At 38.7% G+C, this 25,446-nt stretch overlaps 1 long non-coding RNA gene across 1 annotated transcript in view; it reads right to left on the bottom strand.

Moving 5' to 3' along the window:
* Nucleotides 1-903: 903 nt before the first annotated feature.
* The window catches only part of LOC148777643 (uncharacterized), a 71,153-nt gene continuing 46,610 nt past the window's right edge, over nucleotides 904-25,446 (bottom strand). The window contains exons 7-8 of the long non-coding RNA XR_016037516.1: nucleotides 1,162-1,325; nucleotides 904-1,065 (exon numbers count right to left, since the gene is read on the bottom strand). This is a non-coding gene — a long non-coding RNA (uncharacterized LOC148777643). The remainder of the gene's footprint in view (nucleotides 1,066-1,161; nucleotides 1,326-25,446) is intronic.

Here is a 25,446-nt window from a genome sequence, read left to right as displayed (position 1 = left end):
TATGAGTTTGGGACATCAAGAAATAACATGTTTTAGGGAGAATGTTATCTTGTGAATAATGGGAGTTTTGAAAATAGTAAAAAAAAAATATATTTTTAGACCTGATCTTTAGAAAAACAGAACAAAGGACAAAGAACTCTGGGCTGCTGCTGGGAACAGACACAAGCACAAAGGTGGACAGAAGGGTTCCTCCCTGAAAGAGCAGCCCATCAAGGAGTTAAACCAGGCACCAAAAAAAAAAAAAAAGAGAGAGAGAGACCTTCAAACTAATTTCACACTGAAAGTGATGTTTAATTTGAATCAAGCTCTTCCCAAAGGGAAAAGGTTAGTCTCTTCACTGGGCTCATAGCCTCCTCCCCGCTTCTCCTTCCGTATGAATTAAAAATTCAGATTGACCATTCATCATGATGTGACACGTTCTTTTTTTCTTGGTCCAAAGATCAAATAAAAGCCTCAGACCACATCTGAGAGCCCACTGGCTGGCCAGCGCTCCCCACCTAGGTGCACAACAGAGAGAAGACGAGCACAAGGGCACATACACACAGAGAGACGGATTACCGGACATGCACTCACACAGAAACACACAGCTATTAACAGTTGCTGGCTCAGCAGCCCCAGTGGACTGCTGCATATTTGCAAATGTAAAATTAGTCACAGTAAATAACAACAAGGACGAGACTGATAGCAAATCTGTCAACAGCCTGGCAAAGGCTCTGAGCGCTCTTGAGTTGGGAAGGACACTTAGGATAGTCATCGCTCCTAAAAGAGAAAAGGATTATACGCTACCCAAACCCTAAGTACAAGCTAAAGATATTCACCTCATGAAACCATTCCTCAACTAGCCCCTTGGCACTTGCTGGAATTATTCGCAGCACGAGCTCCACTTTCTCATTTTCTGCTGACTCCATGTGGGTAATTCCTTCCTCATGATTAAAAGTGAGCTTGACAGATCCTTCAAAGCGTGGTTTGAGGTGTGGTGGGGCTCCGAGTGCCTCCTTTGTCTAAGGCAGGTTGCTAAGAATGCATCAGTGCATGGACAGGCAGGCCAGGGGAATATTCAGGCACCTAAAATAATTTTTAAAGGTAAACTTTAGAGCTATCTTTATATAAACATGTTTTTATAATAAAACATGCATCTGACAGATGAAATGAACTGTTTACCTTAGAAAAGAATAGGTAGGCTTTTCTCTTCCCAGTAATCAGTCCGGCCTTTCTGAATGTCATCCTGAAGCGATCCTGCCTCCTTCGACTTATCCAACATCTGAGGCTGCGAGATAACCCTGGTAGCACTGGCCTCCTTCTCTGGCCCCTTCATTATTAGCCTCCTGGTGGGTAAGATAGAATACAGTGAATGTAATAATCGTACTTCACACAACAGGCTCGCTCTCTCTTTTAAATGGAAAATCCCCTTATTACAAAACAAGGGGTGTTCTTTTTCTTCTACCTTTAAGTAGGACTGCCACATTCATTGCTTTTTACAAAAACGCAGCTGCTTTTTAAGCTACAGATAAATAGAATCTGCTAGGCGGTAATTCGACGCAGTCTGAATGCATTATTTTCTAAGACGCTTTGGCGAGGGGCTTTTTATTATAAACTGGAATGAACAAGGAAAGTCCTTTTCTCTTCTAATTATGAATGTGTTTTGTTCCCTACTATTAACCTACAATGTCAGATTGATCTTCTTCCTTTTCTGCCGCCAGTTTGATAAATCAACTTTTTTTTTCTTCTGGAAAATTAGAGGGCTGATGATTAAGTCTTCATGGACTCCAATGACAAAAATAAAAATAGCACAAGAGAGAAATGAATGCAAATGCTGTGACCATAAATAAAGACAATGAAGTGGCCCTCTGATGTCCAAGGTAACGACCCCTGTTTGGGCACTGAGAGTTAAAATGAAAGGGATTTACTTGTCAATTTCATTTTCATTAACTTCATTTTAGTAAAATTAAGGCTTTCCAGGCATTTTCATAAAGTTGACCTTATATTTATTCACTTAAAAAGAGAGAAGGTAGAAAAAAGATTGAATAAAAGAGTATCATTTCTATACAGAGTGCCCAGACCTCTAGTGTTTGTTGTGTCCTTGCTCATAAAGTATAATTGTCAGTAATTTTACCAGTTCTCCCTTCACTTCTGGAAGCAAAGAGGAATTAAAACAGAAAAGGAAACCCTGTGATAAAGGGTATTCAATTTGAATTTCTGCTGGCCTCACTCTAAATCCAAAGATAAACAGAAAAATAGTGAGCTCCTAATAATACCAAAAGATGATCTAGAAACTCTATTAGCCTAGTTGTTGGTTTAATTTTGATCCCAATGTTGATATTTCTGACTATATTATTACAGTAAGCCATGGTGGTTATGCTCTATGTCTATATGGATATATTGCCTTGCCAAGGAGAGGAAATCCCACAGGGCATCAGTGGGGTTCCAATTAAGTAACAATAAGTATTGTTGAATCCCAACAATAAGGGGAGATTGCCTCTATATCACAGAAGGGCAGATAGGCGCCCACCACTCAGTCTACAGATTTAAAGCCGATGTTGTCATTTCTCTTCCTCAGCAGTAATGGAAGGATGAACTGTGTGCAGTGGATCATTTCAGAACAATCTATTCTTGTTCGTTTATATTATTTTGAGTTTATTTCCAATAAAGGTGATAGTGGGACTCGGAGGGTTCTTGTGCAAAACAGAAAGGGTTTCATGAAAGAACTCTGTACTGGGATCACACGCATATTCCAGAAACCTCAGAGGGAGAGATGGATCTTGAAATTATATTTCCGTTTAAGATTTTACTGCCTTTCCTGTGTAGTTCTGTTTGAAATTTTTTCAAGAGGGTTATTTATCTCAAGTGAGATGCAGATCAAAATTTCAGAACACCCACTCTAGGAAGAAATAGATTTGCTGTGAATAGTAGTGACAGAGCTTTGAGATTCTACCACTCGGCTTAGATTTGAGTTAGTTTTCTGTCTGATATGCCGAGGACACAGGCGGCCCCGTCAGGTCGCTGGCCTTGGCATCAGAGAGCAGACAGAGCTGAGGCAACACAAACCCAGTTTACCCAGAATAAGTAGCCAAGCCCCTTCACCAGGAGACAAATGTGTATATCAGGCATCCCTGTAAGAGTGAAATCTAATCCTTATGCATCGATATCTTCATTGAGCTAAGGCCACAATAACAAGCCTGCTTTGGTAATCAAGAATACGAATGTTTATAATATGGAGATGGGAAGCAGGCAGAAGAAGAAAAAGGATCCTAGTTGTGTATGTGAAGGAATTGAGTTTTCTAGATATCCTAGTTTAGAAACATTACATTTGCAGAAGTAGGTTTTACCAGATTACTCACAAAAATACTTTTCAACTTCTGCATCCATTCTTTCATCCTGGTTAATTATTAATCAGATGAAAGACAGATTGGACAGGGCTGAATGTGAGCTTGTGAGGACAGCATAGAATCACCATCTTCTGTAGTATTATTTAAAGTATTAAACATTACTTTATGTGGCAATAATATAAGCCACTAGCCAGAATGCTCGGTCCTTATTAAACTTCCAAAATAATGCTACATGCAGCTCTACTGAAAGCAACTCTATGAGGATGCAAGGAAGAATGGTGTCTTGCTGAAGACACAGTGGGAGAGAGTGCTTTACTGTTTTGGCCTCATTTCATTCTTTCTTTGAGAAAGGAATAGGGGAAGGAAAAGCAAAGAAGAAGCAAGGAAGTAGTGGAGGAGAAGAAAGAAGAGGAGAAAATGTTAAAAACTCGCTGAGTTCAGTAAATGAATTATTTCTTTCCTTTCCATATAAAAATAATTCTCTTCATACGTTACCCCTGCCACTTACAAGCAAACTCAGTTTTAAGCATTTTCAATCTCACTTTTGCCCCCTGTAAATCGAAGATGGTTATACCTGTCTTATGGGGCTCCTAAGAAGATTAAGGGAGGCTACATGAGTTACTGATGGTAACTGGTTACTGATGGTAACATCTACCTGGTAGATGGCAGTCAGTAAGGAGCAATTATTACTATTCATGGCACTGTTAACTGGACTATTCATTCCTCTTGTGCCTCATCACCTGGAGGCTCCTGACAAGTTCCCATACCATCCCCCAATCTCTAAGAACCCCACCAAAGCAAAATGACTCGTTATAAATGGAACCCGGCACCACCTCACTCCTTTCTTCCGGCAGATTCAGATCAGTTTATACTTTCAGTGAAAGTGCTGAACACTGGTTTTGTTTAACCTCCAGGTCCTGAAGGGTAGGGAATATGGCCTATTTAGAAACAGGAAACAGAAGGCACCAAACATGTAATCATCAGGGCTAGTTGACTAGGCTACTCTGTTTTGAAAGAGTCCGTAGGTATAACCAAGTTTCCAATTCACTGAGATGACATCTCCAGGGAGAAACTGGAATCCAGTCAGTTTTGGAGTTGTTGCCTTCTGACCCCAAATTCAAATTATTGTGCATTCTACACACACGGCTGCACACACTGAATTTCAAATGACAAAATAGCAACTTCAAGAAAACACCATATCTTTAAACATACTTTGTAAGTTACTTTTTAACTTTCATCAATATCATTATTTCCTTTTTCTAAAATGGTAAATTTAAGCCATTTATGAAGATGAACTTTTTTTTCAAGAAAAAAGTGCATAACTATGAATTTTAAAAAATGTCTGCTCTTAATCCTCTTCCCTCTAAATCTATTTTCTGAATAGGATTATTTGAAATAATCTCATTTTTATAAAGCCAAATATCTTGTGATGATCAAACTTGACAATTACTGTACAAACACACACTCTTGGAAGGACAACTTCAAAAAGGTGTCCTCCTCCTAGTGGCTGTTTGCCCGTGACAAGAGAGGCAGCAGAAAAAGAGTTCAAGCTCCACTGACCACAGGAGCTTTCAGCCAAGATTCTAATCACTGCCGAAGAAGGCAGTACAAAGGCGGTGGATGGGAGCAATAAAATGTGTTGAATTTGGTGTTTCCTACAAATGAGAAAACATTGACATCTCCCCCACATCACATTCAGCACAGAGATGCTCTAAATATGAAAAGTAAGACAAGCTTCTAACTCCTTGTCAAGGCTTCCAGACATCCAACACTTTGGTGAGGTCACGAAATGTGTTCCCAGCTTCTGTTTTCTGTTCTCCTTCAGGGAACACAGTGAAGAATGGGGCTGCCCAGCTGCCTTTTAGCAAGTCACACTTGGATGACTCCCATCCTTACTCAGGGAGTGTGTTCATAGCATTTTGACTCACAGAAGAAAAAACAAAATCAATTCAACACAAAAGAAATTCACGTATTTTTGCTTCAATAATATTCTACAGAGTGCCTGTGGTATAGTTAAGTTGGAAAGTTTTATATAATGAAGATTACTGAGGTAAAAACTGAGATGTAAGATGAAGATGAAATCTACAAGCTAATTAAATTCAATAAGGGTTACTGAAAAGACATTATACCCACTAAGCTCCCCCATGCTCATACTTTGTTTTTGAAGGGGCAATAAATGGAGAGTTGGCATGGTTGTAGATTCCACACTGTGATCTTTTTGCAAAACCTGAGGAGGGAAAAAAAAGATAAAATGCATGGATTTCTATGCTGAATGGAAGCCAGAGCCGAGATGCAAAGAATAGATAAGTTAGAGATTCGGGGGAACTAAATTTGAAGTCAGCCAGTAAAACGGATTGAACCTTATTACCTCTAGTCACTGAGAAATTCCCGAGACAGTTGGATGCAATTTGAAAAGGTCAGAAAAATATTTCCTGCACAGCATTACTGCTTCATGGTTTAAGGGTGTGCATTTGTGAGATGTCAGCTCTAATCATTTTTATTGACTTTGCTTTCCAAAGACAGACAGACAGTCTGGGAGGCAAGACTAGTAGATAAGAGAAAGGCAATCTTATAAATGAAAATCTCTCTTACTTTGTTCTCTTACTTTTGACTGTGAACAATCCGAAATCTTGCCCGTTCGTGGGTAAATTACACCAACTACACTGAAGAATGACAGAATGGAAAGGAAATCGAGGACAGTATCACTATAGCTCTAGAAATGCTAAATTATTAGTAATTTCTATTTAGCCTCTATTACATGCTAAGTATTGTGAAAGGTAGATGATACTGTGCTTTAATCCAAGTGTGAATATTTAAAATGAAACACCTTAAAATACACCAGAGTTAATTTACTGTAAGCATTTACTTTGAGGGCTGGCTTCATGAAATAGAGAAAGCACAAGATGAAAATTAAATAAAAAATTAAATCCCAAGGATAACAATTAAAACATTTACTCAAGATATTATTTTACTGAAGCCTCCATTGTGACTAAAATCGTTCTAAAGACAACAAAAAAATATTTTTCTTTTTACTTTAAATGTGACTTGCATTTGATAAAAACTTTGTAAGCAAATGCATTTGTGGATTTTGTTTTTTTGGGGGGGAAACAGCAATTAGAAGTCGATGCTGACTTTTCAAACCAGAATGGTATGATCTATTCTAACCCTGCAACGGTTTAATTAACATCTGACTTCTCTGTATGGGAACAACCACCTGTTTGGAGGCAAGCGCATACCTATTTCCTCTTCTCCCATTTTGCGAGCAAGTGAGATGTCTAATGACCTTGAGACCTGACTGCATGCTTTCATAAGATGATCTGGCTCCATGAATATGACCTGGCAGCTCACTACTGAGGGAGCTTTTCAACCAGCAAGATGGCTTTTCCTCTAGAAGACTTTTATTCTAAGCAATTCCACACCTCATGAGATTCAGGAATTTCTAACTGTACCCTGTAATCAACAAGACCACTCATACCAGCAACACTAGAAGTTTTCATAATCTCAGGTATGGAAAAGAGAAGTGAAAAAGACAGCTCATTAGTTAGATAGGTGAATTCTTGGCAGTGATTGTAAAAATACTGAGCAACTGACTTTTTTTCTATATTACTATTTGGCATTGGTTAATACAAGCAATAACATTTAATGGACTTAAAACATTTTTTCAACTTGTGCAAAATCTTAGATTTGACAGTGAAAACAGTTTTACCAAAAGCTTTCGATGGTATAAAGACTTCCAGTGAATCATTTAAAGCTTAAACCTGTCCACATCTTCATTTCACAGAAAACGTATTACTAGTGAAAAAAGTACCCAGTGTGTGCATCTTTGAATTTCAGCTAAGTTCTCCATAGGGGCTTCCCTGGTAGCTCAGATGGTAAAGCGTCTGCCTACAATGCGGGAGACCTCGGTTCGATCCCTGGGTCAGGAAGATCCCCTGGAGAAGGAAATGGCAACCCACTCCAGTATTTATGCCTGGAAAATCCCATGGACCAAGGAGCCTGGTGGGCTACAGTCCATGGGGTAGCAAAGAGTCGGACACGACTGAGCGATTTCACTTCACTTCACTTCAAGTTCTCCATAAGGAAAAAATTTGAATCTTTCACATTGCTATTAATACCACTAATGATTATCAATTCAGTTCAGTTCTATAGTGATCATAAAAATCCTAAAAGTATAATTTACAAGTAAGAATAGTGATGATAATAGAAGTAACAATCATTGAGGATGTTTGAGCTGCAGGCACCATGAAAATACGTCATCTCATTTAATCCTCACATCCCACTTAAAACAGTAAGTATGGTTTTTTTCCTCCCATATTATCCATGTGGGTTTCCCAGGTGGCACAGTGGTGAAGTATTCATCTGTCAATGCAGGAGACACAAGAGATGTGGGTTCAGTCCCTGGATCCGGGAGATTCCCTGAAGAAGGGAATGGCTACCCACCCCAGTATTCTTGCCTGGAAAATTTCATGGACAGAGGAGCCTGGGGAGCTCTAGTCTATGCGGTGGCAGAGTTGGACATGACTGAATGACTAACACACCCACACCCACACACACACACTGTGCCAGGATGTATCTTACTTTTATATTATCCGTGGGGAGAATGAGGCCAAGAAACTCATCCAGGTCAGATGACTCTAAGGTATTGATATGGGATGCGAATCCATTTTCTCTGATTCTAGTCCCTATCATTTCAAAGTCTGTTAACCCAGTTGTGCTACTCTTCTCTGATCATACAGCATTTCTGGAGCATGTTGAGCTGATCTCACTGCTCAGATAGACGGAGTCAAGCCCACCAAATATTTGCTTCAAGTCCACCGACCACAGCCACCTTCTAGAGCTGTGTGCGTGCATGCTCAGTCACTTCAGTCATGTCTGACTCTGTGCGACCCTATGGACTGGTAACCCACCAGGCTTCTCTGTCCATGGGATTCTCCAGGCAAGAATACTGGAGTGGGTCGCCATGCCCTCTTCCAGGGGATCTTCCCAACCCAGCATCTCTCATGCTCCTGTATTGACAGGCTGATTCTTTACCACTAGTGACACCTGAGAAGCCCCTCTAGAGCTACTACAGGCTAACAGTTGTTGATAGATCTCCTTTCTGTCCTCATGGAATTTAGTTCTCGAAGGGAATAATACACTCATAGCAGCCTCCTTAATCAAATTGCATGGTTCACCTATACCTCATAAATTTGGAGCCTAATTGTACGTAAATTGCTTTTCTATTTGAAATACCTTTGAATTATGTTTAGAGAAGAGCAAGAAGAGAAAGTTTTTCTCAGCTGGGGCTGCATTAAGATGGAATACGTTAGCTCAAGGGATCCTTCTCTAAACACAACTTTAAAAGGGAAAATGTGTAGCTATTTTGTTATTGTAGCTGACAGATAAATGGAATGAAAGGAAAATGATGATAGGTCACCAGGGTTTAGCACATAAACTACTGCAGGTCTTTTATTTCAATAGAATATACCAAACACAGCCAGGTTTCAACAAAATGTTATTTTACCTTTAACTGACAATCATTTATTCTAACCAATTTACCAAGCATATCCCCAGCAATGATTCTTCCTGTTTGGAGAGAGGTGATGACAGTTATGTGTTGAAATGCTGGTTGGCAGTCCCAGAACAGATTGTCCAAGTATCTGTTTTCATCTGCCTTTTGGAGGCTGACTCTGAGCCCTTCCTCTCTGGGGGAGAGTCTAGCTTACTTGTCAGGCCCCCTTCCAGAAGGAGACCTTTCTTCCAAGCCCGAAAGTGAACTTTCCTACTGACAAAGCTATCTTAGAGTTCAAGAGGTATTAGAATAAGTCAGGAGGAGAAAGAGCAGCAGCTGGGCTGTACTTCTTGCAGGATGAAGACACTGTTGAGGTCTAAAAGTGAAAGCATTTAAAAAAGAGAAATGAAATGGGGTGCCGCTATCAAAGGTGGAGAGAGGAATAGGTGCAAAAAAGACAGCCCCCAAAATGAACTGAAATCTGGACTGTGACTCCCCCAGCGCTTCTGAATCCTTTGTTTTCTTATACACAGAGCAAGGTGGAGAACAATGCAGAGGAGTGGGAAATGGGGACCTTTTCTTTGCATCCCTGAAGCACCTGGGAACAAAACAAGTCCATTTCCTAACCAAAGAAAAAATGTTAAGTTGTAATCTAAAAAACTCTAAAAATAAAGTTTTAATATCTCATATTGAGGAATCAGTTTGTAAGACTTGGCTATCTTCAAAAGAAGATGCCTGCAAAAAAGTTTTTAAAGACAGGTTAATTGACTGACTTCTAGGTTTTTTTCCTCCAAAATCGTAACTTACTTTCTAAATTGAAACTTCATTAAAGAAAAAAAAATCTCGGTAACAACAAAAAAAACTGGAAGAAAATATCAAGCTAGCTCATTATATGAAATCCTCTCTCACTTTATTCTCCCTGTAAGCACAAACTCAGTTTCAGGCATTAATATCATTACAATTAAATTTCTAGAAATGACACTAAGGAATGCTGACATACAATTAAAATATGATACTCATAGTAATAGAAACAGTTAGCGCACTTCAGACATGGTAGAGAATGAAAACAGCCTTTCCTTTCTCCTCTCTGGATCAAACGGTACTTTAGTAATTTCTGAAAGTGTTACTAGATTTTTATTTTAATTATTCTTCCCATATTTCAATGTCACAGTGTTAAATGTTTTGTGTACCTGGCTGTTCTCAAGAGGATTTTGGCAGCCTGATAACTTAAATGTTATCCCAGTCCATTGCCTTTGAATTATAGAAGTCTCTAGAGCATATTCTTTCCTACCCTGGGAGATAGCATGGCTTAAATTTTTCTGAATAATTTTCAAAATCAAATTTGAAAGTTTTCATGAGAGATGATCCTCCCTGGTGGGTGATATGAAGCACAACCTAAGGGGAAAACATGAAAATAATTAGCATAAAACATATTAGCATATAGATGCTTTTGAAATAATAAACAGCAGAAAACCAAAATGCTTATCCCCAAAAGAAAGTTACAAAAAAGGATGAAATTATCGTACACTTCTCGCATGACAACCCCAGCCTGAAAGCTGAACAGGATATTCTCATTCTGTGAAGGATGAAATGACCAGGGCAATAGAGAAATAAGCCCCAAACCAATGCTCCTTGGCTCATTATCACAGCATCAGTATTCTCTGTTTGCTCTTCACCCCAGGCCCCTCGTTCTCTTTCAAACAGAAAAAATTAACAGGGAAACATGTATCTTCCATTTATTTCCTCTAAGAGCCATCACCAAGAAGACAGAGCTAATATTCTCTTTTTCCAATATTTTCCCTCCTTTAGCTAATGTTATCTTTTCCCCAAGATGGCATAAGAAATGCCAGGCTTGGCCATTTCAATTACCAGGAGGACTCAGGGGCCAGCGGGGCAGGGCTGTGTGTTTGTTAACAGTGGACCATGAACACCACTGATTCTTTTTATACTTTGAATTGGTATAGCCTCTCAAGGTAGTAAGAAAGCATGCTGTGTTGTGAGAGAAAGAAAATGGTCTTTAGAGTCAGTCTTCATTTAAAAATCTGATCTGGGTAACCTTGGAAAAGCACATTCAACACACTTTTTCAGTTTTCTCATCTATAAAATAGTGATAGTGTGGCCTACTTTTCTGGGTTGTTGTGTATCAATCAGAGGTTATACAGGTGTCCTCTGATTTTTGAAAGTTTAGGCTAATTCACTTTTATGAAATACTTATATTAGTATCGGTTTCAGAAATCCTAAGGGGATTTTTGCTCTTATGGAGAAAGGGGAAAAGCAAAAAGAGTATTCGCTGTTTGTTTTGCAGTGAGCCGTTCTAGAGGCAGTGTATTCCTGTACTGAGATCAGTCCCGCCCAATTCCTTCCCTCTGCTCTGTCTCTGCATCCAGGATCCATACCTCTGAACCTTGTCTGTGAGCATCTGTGTTTTATCTTGATTTATTCTGTGCATCAGTTACCAAGATGTGTCCCAGGTAACTGCTTCTTTGTTTATGCCATAAGATGCTCCACTTTTTGAATAGCAGTTGTTGGTTTTTCCAGTGGTCACCTATTGATGTGAGAGTTGGACTATAAAGAAAGCTGAGCGCTGAAGAATTGATGCTTTTGAATTGTGGTACTGGAGAAGACTCTTGAGAGTCCGTTGGACAGAAAGGAGATCCAACCAGTCCATCCTAAAGGAAATCAGTCCTGGGTGTTCATTGGAAGGACTCTTTTGAAGCTGAAACTCCAATAATTTGGCCACCTGATGTGAAGAACTGACTCATTTGAAAAGTCCCTGATGCTGCGAATGATTGAAGGAGGGAGGAGAAGGGGATGACAGAGGATGAGATGGTTGGATGGCATCACTGACTCAATGGACCTGAGTTTGAGTAAGTTCTGGGAGCTGGTGACAGACAGGGAAGCTGGCATACTGAAGTCCGGGGTCACAAAGAGTCAATCAGACACAACTGAGTGACTGAACAGAACTGTATATATAAGCTGGAATATAAAAGGTGCTCAATAAAGGTAGTTCAACTTACTTCCCTCAGCAACTTAGGTGAAAACTCAATAATTTAGGGTTTCTGGGATTTGGTAAGCCTACTTTCAACCATACGTCCCCAATGCTACTTGGCTGATATTTGGGTGAACATATGGCCAAAAGACATTGATTAAGGATAGATACTAAAAAAGTATGTTTTGTCTTAGATGCCTGGTGGCAGGGGATTATGAAGGTGACAGTATAAATTGCATTGGAAATAATAAAGACAAGAAAATAAAGATCCTACAGATAAATTTCATCTCACAAAGCCAAGTGTGTGTGTTTAAATTTAACTTTGCAGCAACTGACAAATATTTTCTATAATTCAAAGGAAGTCAAGATTTGTCATCTACATCTTAAATTATCTGACACAGGTGAATTCCCTGAACAAGTTCCATGCCGGGGTGTCAAAACATAGCCAATGTCCCCATATTTGGACACTGTCTACATTATTTCAATTCTTATAATATTTTGTTACTTTTAATGGCTCTCAATTAAGCATTTAGAACTTTAGGAAAGGCTCTTTTGCCCATATCTCGATTTGTTTTCAAATTTGAACTTGTAATGGATGCTAATTACTAAACTCCAATACTTTGGCCACCTCATGCGACAAGCTGACTCACTGGAAAAGACTCTGATGCTAGGAGGGATTGGGGGCGGGAGGAGAAGGGGACAACAGAGAATGAGATGGCTGGATGGCATCACTGACTCAATGGACATGAGTTTGAGTGAACTCCGGGAGTTGGTGATGAACAGCGAGGCCTGGCGTGCTGTGATTCATGGGGTTGCAAAGAGTCGGACACAACTGTGCGACTGAACTGGACTGGACTGAACTGAATTACTTAACCTGGGCTCTCAGAATATAAAAAAGCAAAGGAAACATTCATTACAAAATACTGAATTCTGCAGAGATTTGAAATTCCAACTTGGCTTATGTCATTTTCATTCTCTTTTTGCAAAGCACTAGTCTTGAAACTATTTTTCGTTATCAATGCCTGCTTCTAAGTCAACAGTTACATTTTCAGTCAAAAAAAAATTACCCATCAATTTCTTCAACGTTTGTATTGCTTTATTAAGACATAGCACACTGCTGACCATAGTAATGAGATTGGGAGGGAAGGAACTGAGAAAGAAAACCCCTCATATGTATGTTTTGTTAACAAATATCCTACCTATTTGAGTCTGTAATAAACACGTTATTGAGCAAATTTTGTCTGATTGGTATGAACACAGAGCAATGGTCCTGTTTAAACTTACCTTATGGGCCATCAGTCTTGAAACAGACCCCATCTGCATGACATTCTTGCATGACATTCCACTTAATCCTCATCTTTTCTATTTGCTCAGGCTTAGTGGAGGCCTAGTTTATTGCCCTTTAGGGCCAGTTTAAAAAAGAAAATGTTTAGAAAGGCACAGCCCAGTGAATAAACCGAAAGCTAGTGTTTCTGTGGCTCTCGGGATTTGAAAATATTTTGATTGCCCGTGTGCCTTCTGAGAATGGCTCCTGTGGCTATAAAGGGAAAGGGCCTGTTTCACAAATCAAATAAAAACACATGTATACAATAGGTATTCTCAACACTCTACCAGTCATACGATAAGGTAAAACATGTTCTCTTCTGAAATCCAAAAAGGATTTGAGGGTCTACCGATTTCGTCCCATAAGGATATTTTGACTTGTTACAGGGCCTGATTTTAAAGCTAATGATGTGCATAAATGTTTGTTCTAGCATCATTTTCAGAGGTGAGTAGCACGGAATGATCAGCCCTCTATTTCTGCGGATTGTAATATCATTTCCCCTTTTTTCAACGTTCCCAAATCATTCTGTCATTATTCCTCCAAAGTTTCTGCTTTCAGAACTTAGTGTCAGTTAGAGTTTGATCAAATAAATGTAAACCTTTTGAGTCCATCTCCACTGGTTATTTTTAATATTGTTAGTAGAATTTTCTTCATTTGCTCTTTTTAGGATCAAAATATTTTTTCTTCACTTTCACAACAACAAAATAGTCAAAGTCACAAAAATTTACTCTGGCACTAACATTTCCTTGATTAAAACCATAGGTGTGAAAAGACTAAATCTTTTTCATCAAATATATATATAGATATACATAAATATTCTCAGTGATAAGGAAAAATAAGTTAACAAAAATATTGATGTTCTTCTATGATACAAGCACTGGAAGGATGAAGATGGCATCCAAATTTGGGATGTATGATAGAAAAAGAACAATAGTTAGCTGGTCATAATAATGACTGAAGTATATCTCCTTTATTTCTTCTAAACCAACCTCTTCCATTTCCCACTTCCTCTTGTGCCTGCAATGACTAAGCTCTCAATGTTAACCCACAGATATGGCCTTGCTGTTATCTTGAATGTTTTGTCAGCTGGTATACTGTCGTTTAAATAAGAATTGGGCCATCCTCATTTCTCATTCCACCCAACAACACATATAATTTATAAAAACCACGCCCCATTCATCTCTTCAGTGCTAAAGCTGTTAGACATATTTGTGCGGAGTCACAGTAACATGACTGCAATATTAGAAACATTAATGAATAGAACTTTTATATCCCCAGGATTTTTTCCTCATCAAATTCCATGACCTGAGCAACTAAGATGTCCTGAAGTAGGCAAATGGATAAATAAGCTGTGGTATATTTAGACAGTGGAATATTATTCACACTAAAAAAGAAATGAGCTATCAAGCCAGAAATAACCAGAAGGAACCTCAAATACACATGACTAAATGAAACAAGCCAATACTATGTGAAGTTCTGGAAAAGGCAAAACTATGGACACAGAGAAAAGATCAGGGGTTGCCAGGGGTGGGGTTGGGGAGGTGAGGAATGAAGAGGCAGAGCAGGGATATTAGGGCAATAAAAATACTCTGTGCCATATTATAACGATGGGTGCATATCATTATATGTGCATGCTAAGTTGCTTCAGTCATATCCAGCTCTTTGCAATGCCAAAGACTGTAGCCTGCCAGGTTCCTCTGTCCATGGGATTCTCCAGGCAAGAATAATGGAGTGAGTTGCCATGCGCTCCTCCAGAGGATCTACCCGACCTCTGGAGACACAAGGATCGAACCTGTGTCTCTTATGTCTCCTGCATTGGAAGGTGGGTTCTTCACCACTAGCGCCACCTGGGACACCTGACTGTTAGATGAGGACCAGGTAATTTCATAATATATAAAGGAAAGATTTGAGGAACCAGACTAGACTGAGTATGATATCAAAGTCCAAGAGTGTAACTTAAATCACAAACATGATTTTGGTTATCTGACACTGAATGGGAAAAATCATGAGTTCATCCAAAACTTCTTGTGTAAAATGCATTTCTTTAGTTTTCTTCCAGTGTATTTGAGGATGTTTACAAGGCATAGATGCCTAATAACAGATGTCATTTACTGGGCTTTTAAGCAGTTCTGCATAAATTGTCTCAGTTAGTAGGGGCAGGAATTGATATCCTACCATATTCAGTTCATTCAGTTCAGTCGCTCAGTCATGTCCTACTCTTTGCGACCCCATGGACTGCAGCACTCCAGGCCTCCCTGTCCATCGCTAAATCCTGGAGTTACCCAAACTCTTGTCCATTGAGTCGGTGATGCCATCCAACCATCTCATCTTCTGTCGTCCCCTTCTCCTCCTGCCCTCAACCTTTCCCAGCATCAGGGTCTGTTCAAATGAGTCAGCTCTTTGCATCAGGTGGCCGAAGTATTGGAGTTTCAGCTTCAACATCAGTCCTTCCAGTGAACACCCAGGATTGATCTCCTTTACGATGGACTGGTTGGATCTCCTTGCAGTCCAAGACTCTCAAGAGTCTTCTCAGCACCACAGTTTAGAAGCATCAATTCTTTGGTGCTCAGCTTTCTTCACAGTCCAACTCTCACATCCATACATGACCACTGGAAAAACCATGGCCTTGACTAGACGGACCTTGGTTGGCAAAGTAATGTTTCTGCTTTTTAATATGCTATCTAGGTTGGTCATAACGTTCCTTCCAAGGAGTAAGCGTCTTTTAATTTCATGGCTGCAGTCACCATCTGCAGTGATTTTGGAGCCCCCTCAAAAAAAGTCTGACACTGTTTCCATTGTTTCCCCATCTATTTGCCATGAAGTGATGGGACCGGATGCCATGATCTTAGTTTTCTAAATGTTGAGCTTTAAGCCAACTTTTTCACTGTCCTCTTTGACTTTCATCAAGAGGCTCTTTAGTTCTTCTTCACTTTCTGCCATAATGGTGGTGTCATCTGCATATCTGAGGTTATTGATATTTCTCCCGGCAATCTTGATTCCAGCTTGTGCTTCATCCAGCCCAGCATTTCTCATGATGTACTCTGCATATAAGTTAAAAAAGCAGGGTGACAATATACAGCCTTGACGTATTCCTTTTCCTATTTGGAACCAGTCTGTTGTTTCATGTCCAGTACTAACTGTTGCTTCCTGACCTGCATACAGGTTTCTCATGAGGCAGGTCACATTGTCTCTTATTCCCATCTCTTTCAGGATTTTCCACACTTTGTTGTGATCCACACAGTCAAAGGCTTTGGCATAGTCAATAAAGCAGAAATAGATGTTTTTCTGGAACTCTCTTACTTTTTCGATGATCCAATGGATGTTGGCAATTTGATCTCTGGTTCCTCTGCCTTTTCTAAATTTAGCTTGAACATGTGGAAGTTCATGGTTCATGTGTTGCTGAAGCCTGGCTTGGAGAATTTTGAGCATTACTTTGCTAGCGTGTGAGATGAGTGCAACTGTGCGGTAGTTTGAGCATTCTTTGGCATTGCCTTTCTTTGGGATTGGAATGAAGACTGACCTTTTCTAGTCCCGTGGCCACTGCTGAGTTTTCCAAAATTGCTGGCATATTGAGTGCAGCACTTTCACAGCATCATTTTTCAGGATTTGAAGTAGCTCAACTGGAATTCCATCACCTCCACTAGCTGTGTTCGTAGTGATGCTTTCTAAGGCCCACTTGACTTCACAGTCCAGCATGTGTGGCTCTAGGTGAGTGATCACACCATCATGATTATCTGGGTCATGAAGATCTTTTTTTGTACAGTGCCTCTGTGTATTCTTGCCACCTCTTCTTAATATCTTCTGCTTCTGTTAGGTCCATACCATTTCTGTGCTTTATTGAGCCCATCTTTGCATGAAATATTCCCTTTGTATCTCTGATTTTCTTGAAGAGATCTCTAGTCTTTCCCATTCTATTGTTTTCCTCTATTTCTTTGCACCGATCACTGAGGAAGGCTTTCTTATCTCTCCTTGTTATTCTTTGGAACTCTGCATTCATATGGGTATATCTTTCCTTTTCTCCTTTGCTTTTCACTTCTCTTCGTTTCATAGATATTTGTAAGGCCTCCTCAGACAGCCATTTTGCTTTTTTGCATTTCTTTTTCTTGGGGATGGTCTTGCTCCCTGTCTCCTGTACAATGTCACGAACCTCCATCCATAGTTCATCAGGCTCTCTATCATATCTAGTCCGTTAAATCTATTTCTCACTCCCACTGTGGCTCAGATCATGAACTCTTTATTGCCAAATTCAGACTTAAATTGAAGAAAGTAGGGAAAACCACTAGACCATTCACATATGACCTACCATATTAAGTAATACTAAAATTGCTTACCACATAAACGCAGATTACACAAAAGAAATAAATGGACTATGTAAACCCCAAATACAGGTATTTCATTTTTGAATGGGATTTCATGGAATTTATAGACTCAGGAAAAGAAGGAATGGAGGAAGTTTGATTTGAACACCTGGACTAATATCAGAAGGTGTCAGGGAAATTAGTTGGTAAAATAATACTGCCCTGTGTATAGACAATAAGAAAAGTTGCAGGGAAATACAAAGGTAGTGAACACAATCCCAAGTTTTAGTGGAAATATGGTCCTTAGGGTTATGGAACACTGTTCTCTCAATACACAAAAGCATCTTTCTGAAATTTGCTATTCTGAAGATCTATTAGCCATTTCGTTCTATATACTGTCCACTCCATATACGTGTCTGGAGGTGATTTTTGCCAAATAGTAGGGAATTAACAATTCTATTCTGGCATTCACCTGAGACAAAGCCTATACCACTGTAAGAGGTCTGTGCTGAGGTATAGAAACTTATCTTTCATCAACCTAAATAAACCCAATTGGGCAGACACCTTTGTTGATCAGAATTCTATGTTTTTATCTCAAATCTAAATTTGATTATTCCACCACTATCTGTGTCAGTAAGAATGAAACTTGACTAACCATGAGTGAGCCAAGATAGAATCCCCAATAACTGCAGTTCCATTTAGCTTGACAGTATGCAGGGGGCTTGTTAACATAATATCTTAACGAGCACAGAAACTTGAAATATTTATTTACAGCATTTATCATCTCATCTCTTTTCCACGTAGGAGCACATGAGGAAGCAAATCAATTAAGAGGGAAAGGGAACATAAGAAAAGCAACTGCCTCTACAGATTCCCACTTCTTAGAGCAAAGTATGAGTAATTCTCCTTGCACCACCGGGTTGAACTGAAGAGCATATTTAAGAATAGCACAGAACTAATAAATCATGGTTATGTGATGATTTTGCTAATGGAAAAAGGTGGATAAATTCCTGAGATGACTTATTTTCAAACCCTGGAAGCCACATTTTAACAGCACATGAAACATACAAGGGCAGGCTGATAAGTTTGAATTTGGGCTGTCACATCAGAGTATTTGTGCTTCAAATACCCCAATCCATAACATAGAGAGACTAACAGCCCCTACACAAAAGGTTCTCAAGGCAAGAATACTGAAGTGGTCTGCTATTCCCTTCTCCAAAAATTTCATGGGGTTCTCAAGGCAAGAACTATATAGAAAGCTGCGCACTGAAGAATTGATGCCTTTGAACTGTGGTGTTGGAGAAGACTCTTGAGAGTCCCTTGGACTGCAAGGAGATCCAACCAGTCCATCCTAAAGGAAATCAGTCCTGAATACTCATTGGAAGGATGGGTGTTGAAGCTGAAACTCCAAAACTTTGGCCACCTGATGCAAAGAACTGACTCATTGGAAAAGACCCTGATGGTGGGAAAGATTGAAGGAGGAAGGAAAAGGGGATGACAGAGGATGAGATGGTTGGATGGCATCACTAACTCAATAGACATGAGTTTGAGTAAACTCCGGGAGTTGGTGATGGACAGGCAGGCCTGGTGTGCTGCAGTCTACGGGGATGCAAAGAGTCAGACATGACTGAGCGACTGAATTGAACTGACACTAAAGGTTCTTATGAGTGCTTAGAACAGTGCCTGATACATAGTGAACATTACACATATATGTATTCATCATTATTCACAATCATATGTTCCTCATTGAAGAGACAAAAGAAAACCCGCATGTGATACTGGTTTTAGCACAAGGGGGAATTAAACACTATTTCATTATCTCAGTCACACCCAGCTTATTCACCATCACATACAGGATGCTTAAGATATGTTGAACACCACAGTATTAAACACTGCTGCTGCTGCTGCGTCACTTCAGTCATGTCCGACTCTGTGTGACCCCATAGACGGCAGTCCACCAGGCTACCCCATCCCTGGGATTCTCCAGACAAGAACACTGGAGTAGGTTGCCACCTCCCTCTCCAATGCATGAAAGTGAAAAGTGAAAGTGAGGTCGCTCAGTCATGTCCGACTCTTAGCGACCCCATGGACTGCAGCCCACCAGACTCCTCCATCCATGGGATTTTCCAGGCAAGAGTACTGGAGTGGGGTGCTATTGCCTTCTCCTACATACAGTATTAAAATTTTGTGTCCTTATGAGTTCACATTCTAGGGGGATAATAGACAAACAAATTTATTGTACAATGTCTGTAGTGAAGATTACTAAGGAGAAAACTAAACAAAGACAGAGAAATGCAGAGTGACCTTTATTCTGTTTCCATATTCAGCTGTGTTTGACAAAATGGCTCACTGCTGGCCACACTTTTCCTCTGAAAGGAATTCTCCAGTTGACATTCTAGGTAACTGGTTCATTGAAATCCCAACCATTTGGATGCAACAAAAATAATCCAGCATATGAATGCATCCAGAAAGACATATGTACACTGGTTTTCAAAAATGTAATGTGTATGTAATTTCCCGAATGGCTGGTTGTCACATCCATCTGGTCTTATTTCCATAGCACTTGAATGCACTACGAGAATATAAACCCTAAAAGCTAGAAAACAGAATTTAAATACCCAAACACATACGAGGTGTGTTTTCAAAAGCAGCAGACAAGCGAGCACTGTGGTAACTTCATTAGCTTCTCAGCCACAGTTGAGAGTAGCTGAGGCTAAGCATAAAGGCCACAGAACATAAAAGGCATTCCACTGGCAGACCTCATTAAGTGGGCTTAAGACAAGCTTGACAAGCTAATGACAAAAATCTAATTTGAAATTTCTGGATATGAACCTAGAAGAAGTCCAAATACACCAGAACTCTACCATGCATGCTATCTGAAAAGGCAACAACTTGGTGTCAATTAGGTCCATATAGTTTATGAATCAAAACCTGGACATGGATGTTGTCCTATTCAATTGTACTGAATAAGAAATCTTGCTCTATGTGTTTTGGGGTTTGGGCTCTGGGCCTATTTAAACTGCACAGATGTTGTAGGTTCCTAAATTAACAGTGGTCTCCAGGGAGATGGTCATCAGGCTGTATGCATACACTGAAAAAGGCATGGCTAGAATCTCGAGCCACACCATTCAGAAAGCAATTTTGCTACTGTTTCCTCTTCTCTAATAAAAAGATCTTTCCTGTTTCTAAATTCTGTCAGCACCTATGGGGGCTGGATCCTGTTAGATTATACTTACTCACCTGTTAGAATTCTCTAGTTGCTCTAGGTATGTGTATATCCATTCCAACTACTTTAATGTTCCTCTAGTGGAAGAGTATTCACATTCAAGAAATCATAGCACTCAGGTGTGCCCTGCAACATGGAAAGTGCCTTCTATATATTATAAATTCCCAAATCAATCTTTTTATGATCAATCCAATTTTATAGATAAGCAAGCTGAAGATTCAGGCCGTCCAGTTTCAGAAACCACATTCATGTCCCACCACTCAGTGCAGGAAAGAATAAATTCTAAATGAATGAATCCATGAATGGACAAATGCATTATTTAATATCTTTAGAATTAAAGGAGGAAAATTTTGCCACCCAAAGTACATCACTGTTGCAATAATCAGTATACAATGATAGGGTGGTTATTTAAAATTCTTGAAGGCATTGAATCTTTCTAAATTCCAGTTCTATATACCTACAGTGCTTTCTGCAATATCTCACATATGCAAGGTATTTGTAAGATATTTGTTGAATCAGTGAAATAATTTAACTTAGCATAACAAATTATAAATGGGTGAGATGGCATTTGCGGGTCTTTCCCCTCTCCTATGCTAGCTCCTTACATGAAGGAAGAATACATTTTTCTATAAATCTGGCTCCAGGTGCTATTTCTTAAGAAATCCCTAGATATGCACTCATGTGTGGACATCCGGGCCTTTTTCCAGACCTGGGACCTAAGTTCCTGATCCTAGCTTTTGCAAATAAGACCCACACAAGCCCTAACAATAACTGTGGAAAAGATAATGTCTAACTAGTGTGAACAGTGCAACCAGTCAGAATATCTTAATACAAGTTTGTTGAGAAACAAATTCCACTCCAACTGTCAAAATCTGGATAATGTCCTGGATTTCATAATATACTCATCCTTGGTTCCTATACATGTACGTAGTAATATTCTCTTAGGACATTCCTCTACCAATATTGCATGGAGAAACAGCATCGTTAGTTTCTTTTTTCCAAACAGTTCAGATACAGACTCAGTGCATTTTCCTTGCCTCATCCCCTATCCGCCCCACCTCTCAATATAGTAAGAGGCGTTGGTTAAGTCACTTAGCATCTTTGCATAAATTATTTATAAAGAGGAATGAAATGCCATTTGCTTTATCTTGTTACTGTGAAGATTACATATGATAATGTGTACAGAATAATTTTTGAGCTATGAAGCATTAGGTACCTGTAAGAAACTATTGGAAAAGAAAACGCCTGTACCATATACCTTGGGAAGCCAGGTGTTTAGTTTCATTCTTTTTTTTTTAATTTATTTATTTTAATTGGAGGCTAATTACTTTACAATATTGTATTGGTTTACAAATTATACGTGTATGTGTATACACATATGTTTATGTACAGATATATGCCTGTGATAAAATGGGCTTGTATGTATATAATGGTGGGGAATTTTAATCACTTTAATGGATAAAATTTTTAAGAGTTAATGAATGCCACATTAAAAGCATTTCTCTAATTGCCTCTGTTGGTTTTTAATATAGAAGTACTGTATTGTATATGGTAATTATATCTATTATTTATTGTCAACTTGATGACAGGCATCAGGTTAAGGTGTTTGCATACATTATATAATTTGCTCATCATAACATCCCTATAAGTATGTATGATTCTCTGTGACATGGGTAAACTAAAGCCCAGAAGAATTGAGAAAAATGCCCCAAGATCACACTGCTGATACATGACAGGCAAAATCTGCATTTAGGTCTGTCTGTCTATCAAGTTTTGTTTACCAATTCAAATCCCATTCATATGAAATGTGCATTAATTCAAATGTAGCCTATGTTATACTTTTCAGGGAGTAAGTTCAGAGGAATTCTATCCTTTGTGAGTTGTTAGGGTTCCTTTGACCAGAACATAAACAGATCAAAAATATGCACTTTTTTCAAAATAAACAGGAGCTTAAAAATTTTTAGATGTCTTCAGAGTGTTTCCAGTCCCCAGGTTAGATAATACACGGTTTCCTGTAACATAAGTTACTGAGATTTATAAATGGGGTTAATGGCCATGATTTTTACTCACTGGTGGCCACAGTTTGCCCAGGGAGAACCCTTGTATGTAACACTTCTGTGATAAAGCTGCATGAAGACAGAGAGAAGATTTAACAAAGAAGTAAAATATATCCCTCAGGGAGCCTACAGTCTACCTTTTTGAAAATAAACCAGCATATATGAAGCAAAGTGTCAAATTCATCTTAGAATATATTAGCAATACTTAGAAGCAATAAAACTAAATAAAAATTTCTTCAAAGGATTAAGTCCCTCAGCCTTTAACTCAGTCTGACCTGCTTCCCCCACATGCCAATTAGAGTTCAAAGAAAAGTTTCATACATTTCATTTACAGATCCACTGAACCTTGGGCACAAGTGATAAATCCTTAATAAGTCAGAAAGAGAGCTATATTTATTCTTAAAATTAACTAATTTGCACCCTGAAGTTAAGTGATTTGCCTAAAGACAATTCATTGAAATGTCCGATAAGATGCCTTAACTCCACTCTACATTTCATGTCACTGACCTGCTTTCCCATTTTAAGGTTCTTACATAGAAATGCTCACATGGGTCAACAAAGAATCTAGAAAAGTAGGTGACACAGAACAAGTTCATGTCTATCCATGGAAACAAGCTAACAAACAAAAACTCATTTACTACAGTATTTACAGAATATCATGGTGAGCAAAGAGTTCCCTAAACACTGCTTGGAATAAAATAGATGGCTGAACTTTCTAGAGAGGATATTTCTTCTTTTATTTATGCTTGGAAAGCAGACTTACATTAATTCAGCAGTTGCTTTGGTGAATCCAGCAGCACAGAAAGTAAACACACCTGACAATCAAACTGGTTGACTAGCTCTAGTGATTGAATTCAACTCTTCACTTAGGAGATTTGATGAATGTGTGTGTATACACACACATACACAAACACACTTTGGCTTTATAATAATGAACTTTCTTGGACTGTCCACAGAACAATAAAGCAAACTACAATTAGCCACTGGGAAAGAAAATCTTCCTCCTCGAGCTTTTAAGAATAGAGACATTAGGAGAATAGAGGGATCTTACCTTAAGCCTCTTTGAAAAGCCTAATGTCAAATGGTTATCAAAGGCAAGACAGTTCTGAAGGTGACTTTTCAAAGCATACTATTAAATAATCATAACTGTCACATCCATGAATTTAATTTTAAAAATACTGGGATTAACTTTATTGATTAGACATCGAATAGCAATATTATGCTACAACTGGTAGTGATACAGAAAATGGAATGCAAAGGGTCCAAGCAGTGCTTTATGTTCCTTTTCCCTACTTTGATTTAAGCTATTTCAAGCACTTCATGTTCTCCCGGGCCAGTTAACAGTGCTGTAACATTTTGCAGCTAAAATGTAACTACAGCAGAGTCATTTTCACAAATTCCTTATTTTTAGCAGTAGATTCCATTGTAGTTTTGCTGGATCTAAACCTATCCTAGAGAACCCACATTACACAAAACTTTGGGGATAGAAATTAGCATAATTGAAATAATTCAATTTTTGGTAATTATAATTCTCACTTAAACCTAAATTAAATATGCCAAACCATAATTATGTTCAAATTTGCATCATGAAAATTATCCCCATTTTGCTCATGGCATCTTAAAACATCTAATAAGGGATCTTAAACTCTTAAGTTTGAGTCAAAAGGACTTATTTTCACAGCCTTTGGGAAGAAGAGACTTATTATGCATTAAGCATAGTTATTTTGCCTCTTGGGAAAAGAAATATGGATCCATTATTTCTTCACTACGTGATGTGCAGGATTTGTTATAATCTTTGGGTACATCTAAGTTACATTGCAATTAATGAGTGCTGAGTACCTCAGCAGACAGTAAAAGATTAATGCTTTCTTTGGAGAGAATCCTAACGCAAAGCAGATCATGCTTTAGGACAAAGGGAATGGGAACCACAGACACAGAAAAAGCTCTAATACTTCAAAACTGGGCAGCTGAAAATAAGCACTGCTTTCCTATTCATTTTTAAATGATTAGAGATGCAAGAAAATCTGAAGACAATGAGAAATCACCTTTCAGCCCTGCAAACTGCTTGCTGATTTTTAAGATTCCTATGAGCAAACTTTTTATTATTATTACTATTAACTTACTAATTTGGAATGCAAGAAAACACACATAAATTATTACTCAATGTAAGCTGTCTTTCTAACTAAACTTTCTGCTAGTTGATTTCATTAAATTAGCCAATTGATGTGATTAAACTTGCAAGATGTTTTATTTATCTTCCTCTTTGGGACAGTAGGTGGGTACCATCTAGGAATATATTGGTCAAGAAATAGATGTTTCTGAATGTGCAAAGCTGGCACATAGTCAAAACACACAACCGGTTTCTTACAAAGGCACACAACTAGTTTCTTACAAAAAACATATGAATATATCTCCATTTGAGTAAAATATTCACATTAATACTGGAATAAGGCAGAAGAACCCTGGCTGACATCCCATCTGTTCTTATGAATTAAATTTAGAAATCATATGTAATATAGACATTTCTGTCTGAATATCATAAAGCCCTGACACATCCAGGCTTTCATTAGAAAGCCCTACGATGTGACTTGAATAACAATCTGTCTTAGCTAATTAGTATTTTCAGTTTAGCATATTCACTTCCAGACATATTGCTGTTTGCACATGGTAATTTAGGTAAACAGATACCATCCACAGCTGCATCAATTAACACTGCTAATCAAAACTGAATTCAG

This window comes from Moschus berezovskii, chromosome 6, assembly GCF_049115385.1.
Source record: "Moschus berezovskii isolate FMDL1 chromosome 6, NW_MosBer_1.0, whole genome shotgun sequence".
Taxonomy (NCBI): Eukaryota; Metazoa; Chordata; class Mammalia; order Artiodactyla; family Moschidae; genus Moschus; species Moschus berezovskii.
The sequence above is the reverse complement of the archived record's forward strand: the minus strand, read 5'-3'. Positions and strand labels throughout refer to the sequence as shown.